Consider the following 17330-nt stretch of genomic DNA (forward strand, 5'->3'; position numbering starts at 1 on the left):
CTAAAAAGTAAGGGGAAATGTGTGTGCATCTTATGGAGTGGCTGCAGGCTGCACAGCTATTCCAGAAGCCAGAACAGGAAGAGGGATCGCTGCTTTCGCTGCGCAGCAATCCCTCTTGCTGTTCTGGCTTCTGAGATTCAGAATATATTTTTTCTTGTTTTCCTCCTCCAAAAACTAGGTGCGTCTTGTGGTCTGGTGCGTCTTATAGAGCAAAAAATACAGTATTTTCTGAGGAAATTTTGGCTCTGCCCTGTAGCTGTTTAATTTACATTGGATTTAACATTAAGACACCTGCCCTATCATTTTGTTCCGATTCCTCTTTCTTTTTCATATTCTTACCTCACCTTCTCTTTACAATACACTCACTGCTCAGGCATAAAGTAATGAGCAGATCTGACCTTGTAGCACAGGAAAGGTGAACTGTTTTCACTGTAGCTAGCTTCTGGGGTGGGGAGAGACAGAGGAAAAGAATGTAAAGAACAGCACTTTACTTTGGGGGGGGGATTAAATTTGCCTTTTGAAACTTTCCTCTTAGTTTCTAGCAGCCTTTCCCTTTTATTTAGATGCTTATCTTTTCCCATTTTTTGCTTTAGCGCATGTGTCTTCTGGATGCTTGAATTGTATTTTGACATTTGAGTTTTAAAAGAGATTTTCCGTCAACTATTTCATTTAAAATGTGTTGTCAGAACATACTTTGTTACTAAAAATTTCAACTGACACATGATCAATAAAGTCAGAGAAGTACAAACTAATCACACTGCGGTGGGTATGTAAGATCTCTCTCTCTCTCTTAATGATCAATAGCAAACACAGAGTGCAAAGACTTAAGGCTGTGCTTTGTGCTACATTTCGCTCACTGAGGCCTATGAATAAAAGGGTATATGAATGGTTTCTTGATTCATTTGAGAGAAGGGAGGAGAAACAGAAATGCCTATATGGCCTCTGCAAAATTGATACAAAAGCATAGTTTAAACAGACTGAATATTCAGCTGATTTAACATCTTTGTACTTCCTTTAATCTTCTGTCAGTCCTACTGTGCTGTCTTCAATCTCAGTGTTGTGTTCCAAGAGTAAGCAGCATACATGGAATATTCAGCATCAAGCAGCCCTGTTGTCTTTAGTTTAATGCTACATAAGGGATTCAGGTTGTTATACAAATCTGTCTAACAGCAGGAGCAAACAGCGGCTGGGGGGGGTCAGGAACAAAACTCTGGTTCAAGGTCTATACTAGGTGTGGGGAACCTCTGGACCTCCAGATGTTGCTGGACTATAGTTCTGATGTAACAGAAAACTTCATTTTTACATGGTGGGCATTTGCTGTCCAATGTAAAATTGTGTCTTTGTAAGATACTGGGCAGAGAGAATACAAGTTTTCATTTACTTACTTGCAGTATCGCACAAATAAAGTGCTGTGTAAAAGCTGAAATGATTTAGGTCCAGCATGAAGAGAATGCCTCCACCTCCATGTCACACATTTGTGCTGAACAGCAAGAGATGTGTGCCTTTGGCATCCATGGTTAGACCACTGGGCAATTGAAATGCTTTCAATGACCATGTTTTATAAGGAGCTGTTTGGAAATGCAAGTGGTCTTGAGGAAAGAAACACACTATTTCCTCCCCCCTTCCCTCATTTTATTTTATGTTACACTGCCTCAATAGAAGATAATCACTTCTGCCCAATAACATTAACCTAATGTATGTCTCCTTGTGTCTTATTCATCAACGAGGGGGTGGTTTTGGGGTCTCAACACGCAATTCTAATTTTAAACCTGCTTGCTTGATTATCGTTACCATTGTTACCATAGATATGTATGGGCACTGGACTAACTTCTCAGCAAGATCCATCAAATCTACATGCTTGAAGGTATTACGGATTTGCACTGAGGACATAGCAATGTCACTATATTGTAGAACAATTTAATGGTTGTTATTTACTCTACCAGAGGGATGTATAATTAGCACAAGATAAATTAGACAGAAACTTGAAAAATTGCAGCTGATGTCAATATATGAGATTTATGCCTTAGAAAGGCATTCTTCATACACATAAAAAGAAAATCCTTTGGTGACATTTCTGTTCCCCTGAATAATCTGGGAAGAGGGGTGACATTTGAACTATTTCACTGTTAGTATCTTTTTCTTACATCCTAATATTGTCTTATGCCAAGAAGCTTTCAGATAATTCAGTTTTATGAGAGGGGTAACACTATTCACTGTAGGGAAAAATCAACAGTAGAAGATAGTAAAATGGGGAAAGCCTCAAATTTAACATAGAATCTTATAGTCCATGCATGCATGGTTGCTGCTATGGCAGGATTAATGCTGGTGTAAAATATTTGCAACCCTCTGCTCAGCTAGTTGCAGAATGAATAGCACAACATTGTCCCAGGGGCAGCAGCACCAAGAGATATTTCCACATCATCTGTGTCACAACACTGTGCATTGCAAATACCCCCAACTTATGTGTGCATGGAAGGCTCCAATCAATACATGGCAATAGGTGAATGATTCTATAACATCACCAAACCAAATACACATGTGCAGAGCAACAAGGTTTTTTTTCATCACTGCATGGTATCTGTTACATACTTTGCAAAGGATCAAAAACCATAGCAGGCCAAAGATAGAAACATCACAGGAGCACAGAAGTATAATTCCATTTGGTCACAGCTAACTTGCTTGTGGACAGTGGAGTGGAGAACATCTTTCCTACTGGGTACGTTGAATGGCATCCTGCTTACTTGTGGACAGACAAGAAAAACATCAGGATGAAAGTGAATAATGGGTGCTGGACCTGCAACAAATAAGTCTAATAGGGACGGATTCTGGACTTCGGGATGAATAAAAGTGTTATATTACCTAGGTGCTTTTGCATACTACAAGACTCACTGTAACTTCTGAAATCAGGGAACTACGGTAACTCTGGTATCTATATTTGGGGGTTCACCTGTTAAGGAAGATAACGTAGTAATTGACACAATGCTCACACAATTCTTTGTAGGGAGTTGCAATGGAATTCTGTCTGCACTTTCTGTTTTGCTGAATGATTGGTGCTATGGCTAATTCTTGCGAGGAAAAATGAGTCATGATTTTTTTGATAAGCACTAGTAGTGTGAAGGAATGGGACTATGATGTCCTTGATTACTTATATGAACCTTGATTTATGGATTGTTGTGAATTATATGAGAATGCATATCTTTCCTTTCTGTTGCACCTCATTCTTGTTTGTTTGTTTGTTTGTTTGTTTGTTTGTTTGTTTGTTTAGGAACATAAAAGTAGTATTATTTTAATTTATTACCTGTGCTTCACCCTAAGGTCCCAGGGTGGGTGGGTTACAACAATTAAAAATGCAGTTAATTAAAAACGGAGACAGAGTTTTCCAAACTTTTCATGTTGATGACACTCTTTTTTGGACATGCATCATTTCGCAGCACAGTAATTTAGTTTTACTAGCAAACTGGAGGTTAAAGTAACCTCTTTTCAGTCCCAGGAGGAACACAAGGAACATCTGTGTGACACACCTGGACACTGCAGCAGACACACTAATGTGCCATGTCACACCGACTGGAAAGCTCTGAGCTAAAGGTTCCCCATGCATATTAGAGAATGCAGATGAAAGGCACCTTGCACAACACAGACAAGCCAGGAGCTCAACTGAGACAAGGGTTAAGAGAAGAGATATCAAACAACAATAGCTCCTTCCTCTTGGGTTCACTTCTTATGGGCAGTAGAATGCCTGCCTCCTTCTCAGATGCACATAGAATCTAGACCTTTTCAGGTCAGGACTAGTGGAAGGCTCAATTGATGGAACAGATAGACTAAACGATTGCACCCTTGAACAAGGGGTCTCTGCTGGGTGCATTAGTGTCACCTTAATGTCAGATTTTCTTCATCAACACATTAGCAGTTTTATTGTGCTGAATAGTTTATGCTCAAAGCCCCCCGTTCCCATCCCCTTCTACTAGCTGTTTCTCCCTTATAGTATTTTCAACAAAGCCAGGATACATAGATGCAATCCACTCCCAGCAGTATCCTTCAAGAGTAAGGTCATGTAGCAAAGTCATACTCTACAGTAAATTCCGCATAATTCCTCATAAGCCCAAATCATTCTGAGCAATGTTCAGCAACATGTCTTGTGTCTATGATGGTATTTAAGTCTCATGCAACATCTTAAGCCACCTTTAGCCTATGGGTGGCGCTGTGGGTTAAACCACAGAGCCTAGGACTTGCTGATCAGAAGGTCGGCGGTTCGAATCCTTGTGACGGGGTGAGCTCCCGTTGCTCGGTCCCTTCTCCTGCCAACCTAGCAGTTCGAAAGCACGTCAAAGTGCAAGTAGATAAATAGGTACCGCTCTGACGGGAAGGTAAACAGCATTTCCATGCGCTGCTCTGGTTCACCAGAAGTGGCTTGGTCATGCTGGCCACATGACCCAGAAGCTGTACACCGGCTCCCTCGGCCAATAAAGCGAGATGAGTGCCGCAACCCCAGAGTCGGCCATGACTGGACCTAATGGTCAGGGGTCCCTTTACCTTTACCTTAATGTCTTATTTCACATTCTCTTTTCTGGGTTGTGTTCTTCAGGCACTCTCATCATGCTCATGTCTATGGTCATGTCATCAGCAAATGTATTTATCTCATTCTGCCATCTACTTCAGCAGGTGTTCGTCCCAATTTAAGACCTGACTTGCTGACAAAGACTTTTTGCCAAACTTTGCACACAGCTAACTTTCAGGCAGTGCTCCCTTACAGTCAGACCCTTCTGTGGAAACTTAGGCCTTTCCATAGCTGGCAAGTCTAGCACTGATCCTATCACACCCATAAACTTACCACAAGCATGGGATTGCTGTGTAAGCTACTGCGCTTGGGGTACATCTTCTCTATGAGCAACGTTATCCTTCCAGGATTCTGAACCTTTACCATTCATTTTCATGAATGGAAATGGAAAATAACAAAGTAACTACAGTTGCTTCACTGCCATCAAGATTTCTGTGCTGCATTATTTTTGTTGCAGAAGGTTAGGTATTCCATAGGCAAAAATAATGTCCTGTTTTATAGTTTACTTAAGTTTGGTTAAGGGCCTGCATCTTTGAGCTTTCCTCTTGTGATCAGTGTCTCCGATAAAAGGCACACATATGTTGCACTCATTGCAGAGAGGCAATTGTATTTGCATGCCTCTTCAGCCTTACATCCCTCTAGAGAAGATAGGCTGAGAAATGTATTGTACTGAAGAACATGCATAATTGTGGTGATTTCTGCAGTTGCCTACAAAGGGGAAAAATTAGCCTCCAGGGTATATTTTAATTCAATGGCTTTAGTCAGAACAACAAAACATATGGCTAAAATGGGAAGAAAGAATTAATATCTGTAGCATATGCTTGCTGTAGACTAGAGCTGGAACCAATTATCTCAGATAACTTCTCCTAATTCAACTTGGTTAGAGGGTGTTTTTTTGGTGGGGGCAGAGACTTCTTTTTACATAAATCTGATCCAAATATTATTGGATTGTGAAGGTAGGTGGAGGGAGGGAGGGAGGGTGTAGAACTCCAGTTTCAAGTGATTTTTTTAATAGAATGAGCACTCACACTTTACACTGTGGGTGCACTTTGCGGAATCACGTGTGATGCATCAGACCCCAGGGAACGTACCAGTTTGTATGGGCTGGCCTGCGTCTTAGTGTGATTCTTTGGAGGCTCATGCCTAGCCTCAGTAGCCAAGTTACACTGCTGGGAGGTGGGGCCAGCCCCATTTATAAATAGGGGGTGGAGCCTACAATAGCCAGGCAGTCAGCTCAGGAGCAGTCAGCTCTGGTTAAGCTTTTTCTTCCTGTTTAGCGGGCACTGCTATGGTCTTTGACTGGTTGCTGTTGAAGAGCCGGGAAGAAATTTTCCTGCATTAGCAGGTTTTGTCTTCCCTGTAGCAATTCATCACAGCTTTGGTAGTTTAAGGCCTTGGGCAGAATCCTGTAGTCTTTTCTTTCCTAAAATGGGGGGGATGAAGTGGTAACTCACCCCACCCCCCATGGCAGGGATTCCAGGATCCCCTCTTAAAGGGGTTGTAATATGGGTGTCACTGAACATACACTGAAAGGTCGTCAGTGAACTACCCTGCATGCGGGGATATGGGATGGGCTGCCTGCATACACATACATCTTGCAGAGAACCCCTATATCCCATTTACCCTGAGGTGCCCCAGTTCCCCTGGCTGGAGGGACTGGGATGGATATACGCCCAATGCTTAAGCCAAGGTCTTCTACATTTGAAAGTTTAATAAAGTTGTGGCCAAATTTTAATCCATAACACATGGTCATGTGTCATTATTACTTACTGGTGGTCCCTGGGGGCTGGGATGGTCGCCGCCTGGTCATGCAAATGAAATTATTTTATTTAGAACAACATATATAATAAAGAAAAGAATAATAAGATAAAATTGCACATATACGATAGATACGCCCATGCACAATGCCCATGAAAAACAACTTGTACCAATCAGATCTAAACCTTTTATCTTAGCCTTCTATCCACTAGCAATTTTCTGATTCTGCTTATTAATGTCTTTAATCACTTTAATCACAAACACACCAAAAGCAGAGAGGAAAAAATAATTTATAATAAGATTAAGGCTTGTTTACAAACTTCAGCATAGGGGAATGAGAGGATCTAGATTCCTAATATCTTGAAAACAGATCCTACTCTTTGATATATGAATAAAATGCACATAAATTATCCATACCCAAATAAAACATAGCTATAATTCTATGCATCACCACAACAAAACCAAACTTTATGGTACTGTTCTCCTATAAAAGGAAGTTTTCTTGCCTTGCACTATTCATTTAGTTATTAACATTTTAGTTGCTGAAAGCATATTAATACACAGCTTACCTCTTTTTTCATGCAACCCCCAAACATCATTCAATAGATGTTTAGGTGTCAAAACATTTGTTCAACAGTCAACAAAAAGCACTGAATCCTTTTACACTAGCATCAAACATATATGATCCCTGCTTCCTTTGATTTGCTTTTATACCTCCAGCACTTGATAGCAACATTTACCTTAATTTTTACATAGGTAAATTCCATTGATACTGTGTAACAGTTTAAATGAAATTGGTGATCATCTGCTTATTTAAATGACACTGTTCCTGATCATCTACTCCTCATGTTAACATATTTTTCCCCTATACTAATCCAAATTTATTAGAATTACAGTTTTGGAAGGCCATTGGTTTTCTGACCCTTATACAGCAAAGGGCTTGTCCACATTTGAGCATCAGAAATGAAGAGAAATACTTTGTGAGCTGGATTTCATGCACAGGAGCATAGAGACTATACTAAAAATGTTCAGTATTGATTGTACCAAGCACCTTCAGGGCACAATTAAGCCAAAGTTCAGCATGTTCTAAGTCTTACTGATTTTAATGTGAAAATTAAACACAAGCTTAAATTTCCAATATTGTGATTGTGTGCCTTAAAAGTGTTTGCTTTTGACTAGATCATGTCTTTAATGTTTAATGTTTATTTAAAGGCAGCAGACAATCTTGCCCTCTCATACTGTGGTTTTTCATTTAGATAAACTGTTGTGTGTAATTGCTTCAAATCACTGCCCTCATGGATAGAAGAGAAAACAAATGCGGTGTGAATACTTGATTTTTCAGCCACATTTTTTGGCAGAAAGAGTTGTGCTAGGGAGTAAAATATTGTTTGTTTAAATGCACAAATCACACTTCTTTGTTCATAAATTGTTTTAGATACAGCTTTTCTATTGATTCAGATTGTTGTTGCTTAAAAAAATATTGCTCTTTTTAATTCCTTTGTTTCGAATGAGAACATCTAAGTAATAGACTTCAGATTAGAAGAAACAATGTCAACTTAGTTTAATAGATTTGGAAAGAATTTGCCTTTAAAATTAGGTTACTTCTAACTGCCTCCAGCTTAGCTGATACAGGAATCTCTTCATGGACAAACAGCAAAAGTGACTATATTTTGCCTTTGCATATATGTGTAGTTAAATATTCCCATAATCTATGAGCATTCCATGGGTGGCCTCATTCACATAAAATGGATAAACCATTGTCTGAAACAAATTATGGATCATCATGAACATGCAGTGTGTAAGTGCATACTGCTCTAATAGCACCTCCCCAGCTCTTCCCATTGCCCAGCCAGGAGGAAACAAGTCCCAGTGATATGTGCTAAGCCTTAGCACTATGTGTGAACCAGCAATTGTAGTTTGTTTCTCCCGAACAAACCATGAGAAATAAGCAAAGATCAAGGCAACTCCTTGTTTACTGCAAGCCATATAGCTTGTTCTTGACTATGAGTGTGACGATAACTTGTGGACCAGGTCAATGTTATTAATGTCAGTGGCATTAATACAAAGTAAATAGTTTTAAAATAGCTGTGTTTCACTGTTTTTGCTGATAATTTTATTGTATTATTCTTTTCGCAAATCATTCTGAGGCAATCAAGCAGTGTATAAATTTTGTGGAATAATAGAGATGACTTTCATATCTTAGTGAGGTGTTCATCCCTCGCATAACAGATATGTGCAACATGTCTTCTCATATTTTGATTCAAAAACACAAATGTTTAGGTGTACTATCAAGTATCTACAACTGATCAAAAAATAATTTGCATTAACACCTTTCTCAGAAGCACATAGTCTTCTGAGTGGTCCATAAATCAGGCAAGCTAAAAAACACTTTTAATTAAGTTGAATAAATTTCATCCAAACCTATGACCACACAATGGATCAAGTGCAATCATACCTGAGCACTACATGTTAATGATGTAATGCCACTGTCTGAACATATGATATATTGTGGGATGTGCACGTTATCATTATTCATGATAATATCACTTTCTCTTGCTGACATTATAAGGCTTATCAGAGGACAACTTTGCTTTGAAAAATTAGTTGACTATGGTGGTGATAAATATACTAAGAAAATTGAACGTAATTTTTATTCAAGTGTGCCACTGGTCTTATTCTTTATGACCACATATGGAGCACCCATAATTTCTTGTTACAGTTTTTCAAAGATTCTTTGCCTTTCTCTGTTGCTTCTTTGTATACAGTGGTGCCCCGCAAGACGAACGCCTCGCAAGACGAAAAACCCGCTAGACGAAAGGGTTTTTCCGTTTTGGAGGCGCTTCGCAAAACGAATTTCCCTATGGGGTTGCTTCACAAGACGAAAAAATCTTGCGTCCCCCGGCGGCTTTTTTTTTGCTTTTTTTGCCCTTTTCCTAAGCTGCTAAGCCGCTTATCAGCTGTTCCGCTGATAAGCCGCTTAACAGCTGATCGCTGGAAGCCGCTTGACAGCTGTAGCGCTAATCCGCTAAGCTGTCAATGGGCTTGCTTCGCAAGACGAAAAAACCGCTAGACGAAGAGAATCGCGGAACGGATTAATTTCGTCTAGCGAGGCACCACTGTATATGGCAGTGACTGTGATGTATGAATTAGATATTATGTACACGAGGAGGATACAGGCAGCTGGGTGTAGATGTGCTTTGCATTTTTGTGTTTTTATGTTGTAAACCACTCTATGATCTGTGGGTGTTGTATAGAAATTTAATAAATAGCCATAATAACAGTTCATAATGAACACATGAAATTCTATATCCTCACTTGACTTATCAAGTGTGCACCATGTATAAACCACCAGAGATGAAAGAAAAGTTTCCATTTTTGTTTCTTCTGCAGCCACCACTCTCCGTTAAGTTTGAATTTCATTTAGATTCCTTATATTGTTTCACCTTCTTTAGCTGGTTTTTAGAATACATTCGTGAGGTCTTTTATTTCCATGTTTTACACTTCAATTAATCTTGAGAGGCATGTCTGAGCATGTTGACTTCAATATGCCTGAACTGTAGTGAGTTGGAAGCTGATATAAATAGGGAAGTGTTGAATTGGGAAATTCGGAACCCAATGGATTTTTCAAAGCAGTTTAATGAGTTCACACCAGTGATATTAATACAAGATGCTATCCTGATGTTTGATAGCTTCTCCCCACTCAGAATCACAAGCATTCTATATTTTTGTAGACAAACCCATGCTCCATATTGTGCATCAGTCTTCAAAATACAAGAGACTTCCAGCATCCTTTCTAGTGACTTGGATTTATTATAATTCTCTTTCTTCTAAAAGTTGGATCCTAGACTGGCAGGACCTGCCACTAGTGTCACACCTGTAAACATGTGAAAATACCATGGTTTTGTTCTTTTTTTGCAGGCAAAAGCACAGATACAAGCAGCACTCTAGAGAATGACAGCCATGTCTGCCTGTTAGTAAAGTTGTCTTGAAAGGGGGCGGGAGATGAAAGCTGTGCAGCTGGGAAACAAAACCAAGTTTCCCTGAGTTGCAGAAGATGGTGGCTGCTCTGGACTCACCTGCCACCTGAGAGATTATCCCTGAAGAAATGTGGCCCTTAAAACAGCAAAATGCTACCCAACCTTTGTTCTATAGAAATATTTCAAGACCCAGTGTATAGTAAGAGTTGCCACCAAAACATTTCTAAAGGTAATTTGAGAGTGGGTCTTTCTGTAGGTGAAATGTTGTACTGAATGATTGTGACAGAAGCCCAAACAGTAGCAATAGCAAAACAACTTGGGGAATGTGGAAGAAGGTTTATCCTCAGGTCCATACTGAATCTTAATCTAAAGCAGAATTCATCTCATCAAGCCAACCATCTGATTATTTCAGAGAGAAGTCAAAAGAGTTTAAACAATGCAAGAAATGTATCTCAAATGGTTTTGCACATTACTTTAAACAGTCTTTCTTCCTCTTATGCATGTGCTGCCAGACATATCATTCCCAAAGTGACCAGACATTATCCTGGACAATACAATCATTACTTGCACATCCCTTTTCAGCGCTTCTACATAATGTGCAGAGCTGCTGCGTTTTGCAGGCAGGAGGTATCAAATTACATTTGCTGCCTTCTGTAATCTTCGGGCCCTACAATGGAGAAATAAAAAAATGAGAAAGTGAAGAAATAAGCAGTATTAAGAGGGTGGGGATTTATACATAAATTAGTGTTTAGGTTCTGAAGACCAAAAGAAGATACAGAAAGATACAAATTTAAAGACAAGGCTCCACGTTGGGAAGGGGCAGACAGAATTGTAGAGAGGATAAAATAATGTAGCTGAGCTCAAAGTGGAGAGAACTGGGGTTAGAGGTTTAGTAGAGAAGATATGAGATGCGGGATGTGGAGGAAAATAAGGCTAATAATTTGTGAGCCTGATGTGGCAGCAATAAGGCAGTGGTATGAATTTTTCTGTTTGGATATTCTAGCTGTACAAAATATATACAGTGGTACCTCTGGTTATGTACTTAATTCATTCCAGAGATCCATTCTTAAAGTGAAACTGTTCTTAACCTGAAGCACCACTTTAGCTAATGGGGCCTCCTGCTGCCGCCGCACCGCCGGAGCACGATTTCTGTTCTGATCCTGAAGCAAAGTTCTTAACCCGAGGCACTATTTCTGGGTTAGCGGAGTCTGTAACCTGAAGCGTATGTAACCCGAGGTACCACTGTAGTTCAATAAATCACAGCTCAATGTGGGCATGGATGGAGCCAGTATTACCATTAGGCACACCGAGGCAATTGCCTCAAGTGGTGGGATCCTCCTGGGATTCAGAGATGGCAGATCTTGCCACTGTGCCTGTCTGCCACCGAGTCCACTCCCTGCTACGGCCCCTGGAAGAGCGAGCAGGAGCTCCGGCAAGCTCTTGCTGCTCATCCTCACTTTGGGGGTGGGGGTGGGAGGCAGCTACACCAGCAATGGAGTTCCATGGGCATGTCCCATCCCCCTGCCATGAGAGGAGCAGGCAGCAGCAGCAGTGGGACCCTGACTTCAGCAGGGACATGGAAGGTGGCAACTTCATGTGTCACTTCAGGTGGCCTAATGGGATGTGCCGCCCCTGCAGATAGATAAAATATTATATTGCTAACGACCCATACTTATAAAAGTTCATTCATTGCTTTATTCACCTAAATGATTGCTGAGGAATGAAAAACAACCCAGACCCTGAATCGTATTGTTGTTGTTTAGTTGTTTAGTCGTGTCCGACTCTTCGTGACCCCATGGACCAGAGCACGCCAGGCACTCCTGTCTTCCACTGCCTCCCTCAGTTTGGTCAGACTCATGTTTGTGGCTTCGAGAACATTGTTCAACCATCTCGTCCTCTGTCGTCCCCTTCTCCTTGTGCCCTCCATCTTTCCCAACATCAGGGTCTTTTCCAGGGAGTCTTCTCTTCTCATGAGGTGGCCAAAGTATTGGAGCCTCAGCTTCACGATCTGTGCTTCCAGTGACCACTCAGGGCTGATTTCCTTAAGAATGGATGCGTTTGATCTTCTTGCAGTCTATGGGACTCTCAAGAGTCTCCTCCAGCACCATAATTCAAAAGCATCAATTCTTCGGCAATCAGCCTTCTTTATGGTCCAGCTCTCACTTCCATACATCACTACTGGGAAAACCATGGCTTTAACTATACGGACCTTTGTTGGCAAGGGGACGTCTCTACTTCTCAAGATGCTGTATAGCTTTGCCATAGCCTTTCTCCCAAGGAGCAGGCGTCTTTTAATTTCGTGACTGCTGTCACCATCTGCAGTGATCATGGAGCCCAAGAAAGTAAAATCTCTCACTGCCTCCATTTCTTCCCCTTCTATTTGCCAGGAAGTGATGGGCCCAGTGGCCATGATCTTCGTTTTTTTGATGTTGAGCTTCAGACCATATTTTGCACTCTCCTCTTTCACCCTCATTAAAAGGGTTTTTAATTCCTCTTCACTTTCTGCCATCAAGGTTGTGTCATCTGCATATCTGAGGTTGTTGATATTTCTTCCGGCGATCTTAATTCCGGCTTGGGATTCATCCAGCCCAGCCTTTCACATGATGAATTCTGCATATAAGTTAAATAAGCAGGGAGACAATATACAGCCTTGCCATACTCCTTTCCCAATTTTGAACCAATCAGTTGTTCCATATCCAGTTCTAACTGTAGCTTCTTGTCCCACATAGAGATTTCTCAGGAGACAGATGAGGTGATCAGGCACTCCCATTTCTTTAAGAACTTGCCATAGTTTGCTGTGGTCAACACAGTCAAAGGCTTTTGCATAGTCAATGAAGCAGAAGTAGATGTCTTTCTGGAACTCTCTAGCTTTCTCCATAATCTAGCGCATGTTTGCAATTTGTTCTCTGGTTCCTCTGCCCCTTCAAAATCCAGCTTGCACTTCTGGGAGTTCTCGGTCCACATACTGCTTAAGCCTGCCTTGTAGAATTTTAAGCATAACCTTGCTAGCGTGTGAAATGAGTGCAATTGTGCGGTAGTTAGAGCATTCTTTGACACTGCCCTTCTTGGAGATTGGGGTGTAGACTGATCTTCTCCAATTCTCTGGCCACTGCTGAGTTTTCCAAATTTGCTGGCATATTGAGTGTAGCACCTTAACAGCATCATCTTTTAATATTTTAAATAGTTCAGCTGGAATATCATCACTTCCACTGGCCTTGTTATTAGCAGTTCTTTCTAAGGCCCATTTGACTTCACTCTCCAGGATGTCTGGCTCAAGGTCAGCAACCACACTACCTGGGGTATACAAGACATCCATTTCTTTCTGGTATAGTTCCTCTGTGTATTCTTGCCACCTCTTCTTGATGTCTTCTGCTTCTGTTAGGTCCTTTCCACTTTTGTCTTTTATTATGGTAATCTTTGTACGAAATGTTCCTTTCATATCTCCAATTTTCTTGAACAGATCTCTGTTTTCCCCCATTCTATTGTTTTCCTCTATTTCTTTGCATTGCTCGTTTAAGAAGGCCTTCTTGTCTCTCCTTGCTATTTTTTGGAAATCTGCATTCAATTTCCTGTATCTTTCATTATCTCCCTCGCATTTTGCTTGCCTTCTCTCCCCCGCTATTTGTAAGGCCTTGTTGGACAGCCACTTTGCTTTCTTGCATTTCCTTTTCGTTGGGATGGTTTTAGTTGCTGCCTCCTGTATAATGTTACGAGCCTCCATCCATAGTTCTTCAGGCACTCTGTCCACCAAATCTAAATCCTTAAACCTGTTCCTCACTTCCACTGTGTATTCATAAGGGATTTGACTTAGATTGTATCTTACCGGCCCAGTGGTTTTTTCTACTTTCTTCAGTTTAAGCTTGAATTTTGCTATAAGAAGCTGATGATCTGACGCACAGTCAGCTCCAGGTCTTGTTTTTGCTGACTGTATAGAGCTTCTCCATCTTTGGCTGCAGAGAATATAATCAATCTGATTTCGATGCTGCCCATCTGGTGATGTCCATGTGTAGAGTCGTCTCTTGTGTTGTTGGAAAAGAGTGTTTGTGATGACCAGCTTGTTCTCTTGGCAGAACTCTATTAGCCTTTGCCCTGCTTCGTTTTGAACTCCAAGGGCAAACTTGCCAGTTGTTCCTTTTATCTCTTGACTCCCTACTGTAGCATTCCAATCCCCTATAATGAGAAGAACATCCTTCTTTGGTGTCATTTCTATAAGGTGTTGTAAGTCTTCATGGAACTGGTCAATTTCAGTTTCTTCAGCACCAGTGGTTGGTGCATAAACTTGGATTACTGTGATGTTAAAAGGTCTGCCTTGGATTCGTATCGAGATCATTCTATCATTTTTGAGATTGCATCCCAGTACAGCTTTTGCCACTCTTTTGTTGACTATGAGGGCCACTCCATTTCTTTTACGGGATTCCTGCCCACAGTAGTAGATATGATGGTCATCCGAACTGAATTTGCCCATTCCCATCCATTTTAGTTCACTGATGCCCAGGATGTCAATATTTATTCTTGCCATCTCATTTTTGACCACATCCAACTTACCCAGGTTCATGGTTCTTACATTCCAGGTTCCTATGCAATATTTTTCTTTACAGCGTTGGACTTTCCTTTCGCTTCCAGGCATATCCGCAACTGAGCGTCCTTTCGGCTTTGTCCCACCCGCTTCATCAGCTCTGAATCTACTTGTACTTGTCCTCCGCTCTTCCTCAGTAGCACGTTGGACGCCTTCCGACCTGAGGGGCTCATCTTCCAGCGTCATAACTTTCATATGCCTGTTGTCTTTGTCCATGGAGCTTTCTTGGCAGGGATACTGGAGTGGCTTGCCGGATCCTGCTCCAGGTGGATCGCGTTTGGTCAAAACTCTCCACTATGACCTGTCCATCTTGGGTGGCCCTGCACGGCATAGCTCATAGCTTCTCTGAGTTATTCAAGCCCCTTCGCCATGGCAAGGCAGTGATCCATGAAGGGGCCTGAATCGTATTATTGCACTGCAATCCTATGCAGGCATACCTGTGAGTAAGCACTATTGCACACAGTGGGGCTTATAAATGAGAAAAGATTTGTAGGATTCTTATTCTCAGTTAGTGTAAATGGATATCGGTCTTTTGAAACAAGCATTAGTTTCAAATGACTGTATTTTATTTAGAGCCTACTGACCCAGAGTTAAAAGTTACAGAATGCAAAACACGTAAGTTTGTTAAAAGCGCCAATTCCTAAGGTGCAGTTTATATATATATTGAAGTGTGAGATCTCAGAAGCAGTCTTACTTTACATCCCAGGGCAATCATTGTGTCTGTTAGCAGATTTATTCATACATGCCTCAAGGAAATAGTCTACTTGATTACTATGAGGAACTCTGAAAGTGTCACTGCAATCATAGGTTTTCATTTGCTTTGTCATGGGAGAGGGGAGAGGAGGTTGTTTAAATATAATATATGCTGCCGTTAAAAGGTGAGGGTGTTTCTTTCTGTGGAAAATCTGAACCTTCACATGTTTACTTTTTCACCTCAGCTTATTCTATGTGGCTCAGGAGATAGAATCAAGTAGTTTCTTTCAAAATAATTATTTTATTTATAATAATAAAAATTGGGGTTGTTGTTTTTTTAAGCCAGAGTACTGAAACCAACCTGACCATTTGTTTAAACTACCATATTATATATGATATTAGTTTTAATTTAATATGGAGGTTTTTAGAAAGCTAAACTGAGCAGTTGCCACCTGGCAGTTGGGTAACATATGGAAAGTTCATCTGCAGTGACATGTAAACCTTGATAGGAATGAAACAAGCAGGTCCCTGGAGACTGGTTCTGTAGTAAGCTTCTGCTATACTATGTGCCTTTGTTGAGTTATTATGCGATCAGTGCACTAGCAAACATAAAACAGAACTTCCCCTCATTTCTGTTATGTTAACAAAATGGCTCTTAATTACAGGGCAGAATCAAAATTACACAGATACACAAGCACCGTTGACATGAAATGCTGCCTGCCATGGCTTCGGTGTGCAATGATGGAGTTGTTGGCTGCCACTATAGCAACAGTCCTAGACAGGCTCATTCATTTTTGTTGTTGGCATGGATACAAGCACAGTGGAAAGGAGGTGGGGGATCAATGGAGAACTTCAAGCTACAAGGGAGCAAGAAGAATGCATAAAGTGATTATCTGTGATTGGAGGCGAAAATAATATGCAGAGTCATGACAAAACCCCAGTGGAAAACAAGGTTAAAAGATTCAGAGGCTGAAATAGGAAGAACGGGATATCTTGTGACCTGTATATAAATGCTCTGATTTTTCAGGGCAGTTTAGGGAATTTTTCATTCTATAATTCACCATTCTATTTGTGATTATGGCTGGCTACTTTTGACAGCTTTCTCCAAAGGGAAGCCATTCTTACTTTGGATTCAAGTGCTCTGTTGATCTGTTATGCTGCTTGTGACCCAGCGTTGATGTCGTATTTACCCCATGACACATTTCACTTGCTTCTATAAGCGACAGGCAGCTATTTGCTAAAGCTCCACTTGTACAAAGTATTATACCATTATTAGCAGGCTCAAAGCTGACTAACACAGAGACTGGTTCTAATCCCAGACTGATTTAGTCTGTGGGCAAAATGAGGAGGGTTTTGAAATATGGGTTTAAAAATAAAAACCATGTACCCCAAGGACCATCCTTGTTTCTTCTTTTGAATTCACATTCTCACTGAACCACACAAACAAACAGAGAATCTGTATTTAGAGTGACTAGGATGAGAGGACTAGGGGAAAGCAGAAGTAGCATACAAGGCTCTTAGTTTTTTCAGGTTCTAAAGCATTAGTCCTAATTTACTATAGAGTGTATGTAATTGGAGATGGGAGATGAAGGTTGTGCAAGGCAAGTCAGGCTGACTGAGCAATATAGTGTGTGATGGAACCCTAGGGTTTTTCTATCAAGCTCCTCTTCCCCAGAATAAATATTGTGATAGTACTATTTATAGAAATCCGATAGGAAGCCTATCATTGTGGGTTGCTTTGATAAGGCAATGCCTGACCAGAATCTTGAAG

The 17330-nt window shown here is 40.8% G+C and overlaps 1 protein-coding gene and 1 pseudogene across 7 annotated transcripts in view; one reads left to right on the top strand and one right to left on the bottom strand.

Moving 5' to 3' along the window:
- The window catches only part of IL1RAPL1 (interleukin 1 receptor accessory protein like 1), a 642787-nt gene that overhangs the window by 424826 nt on the left and 200631 nt on the right, over nt 1–17330 (top strand). The window lies entirely within an intron of this gene.
- The window catches only part of LOC310842422 (craniofacial development protein 2 pseudogene), a 243452-nt pseudogene continuing 238313 nt past the window's right edge, over nt 12192–17330 (bottom strand). The window contains exon 2 of the transcript XR_014568676.1: nt 12192–15263. The product of XR_014568676.1 is annotated as a craniofacial development protein 2 pseudogene (transcript). The remainder of the gene's footprint in view (nt 15264–17330) is intronic.

This window comes from Podarcis gaigeae, assembly GCF_964106915.1.
Source record: "Podarcis gaigeae genome assembly, chromosome: 4".
Taxonomy (NCBI): domain Eukaryota; kingdom Metazoa; phylum Chordata; class Lepidosauria; order Squamata; family Lacertidae; genus Podarcis; species Podarcis gaigeae.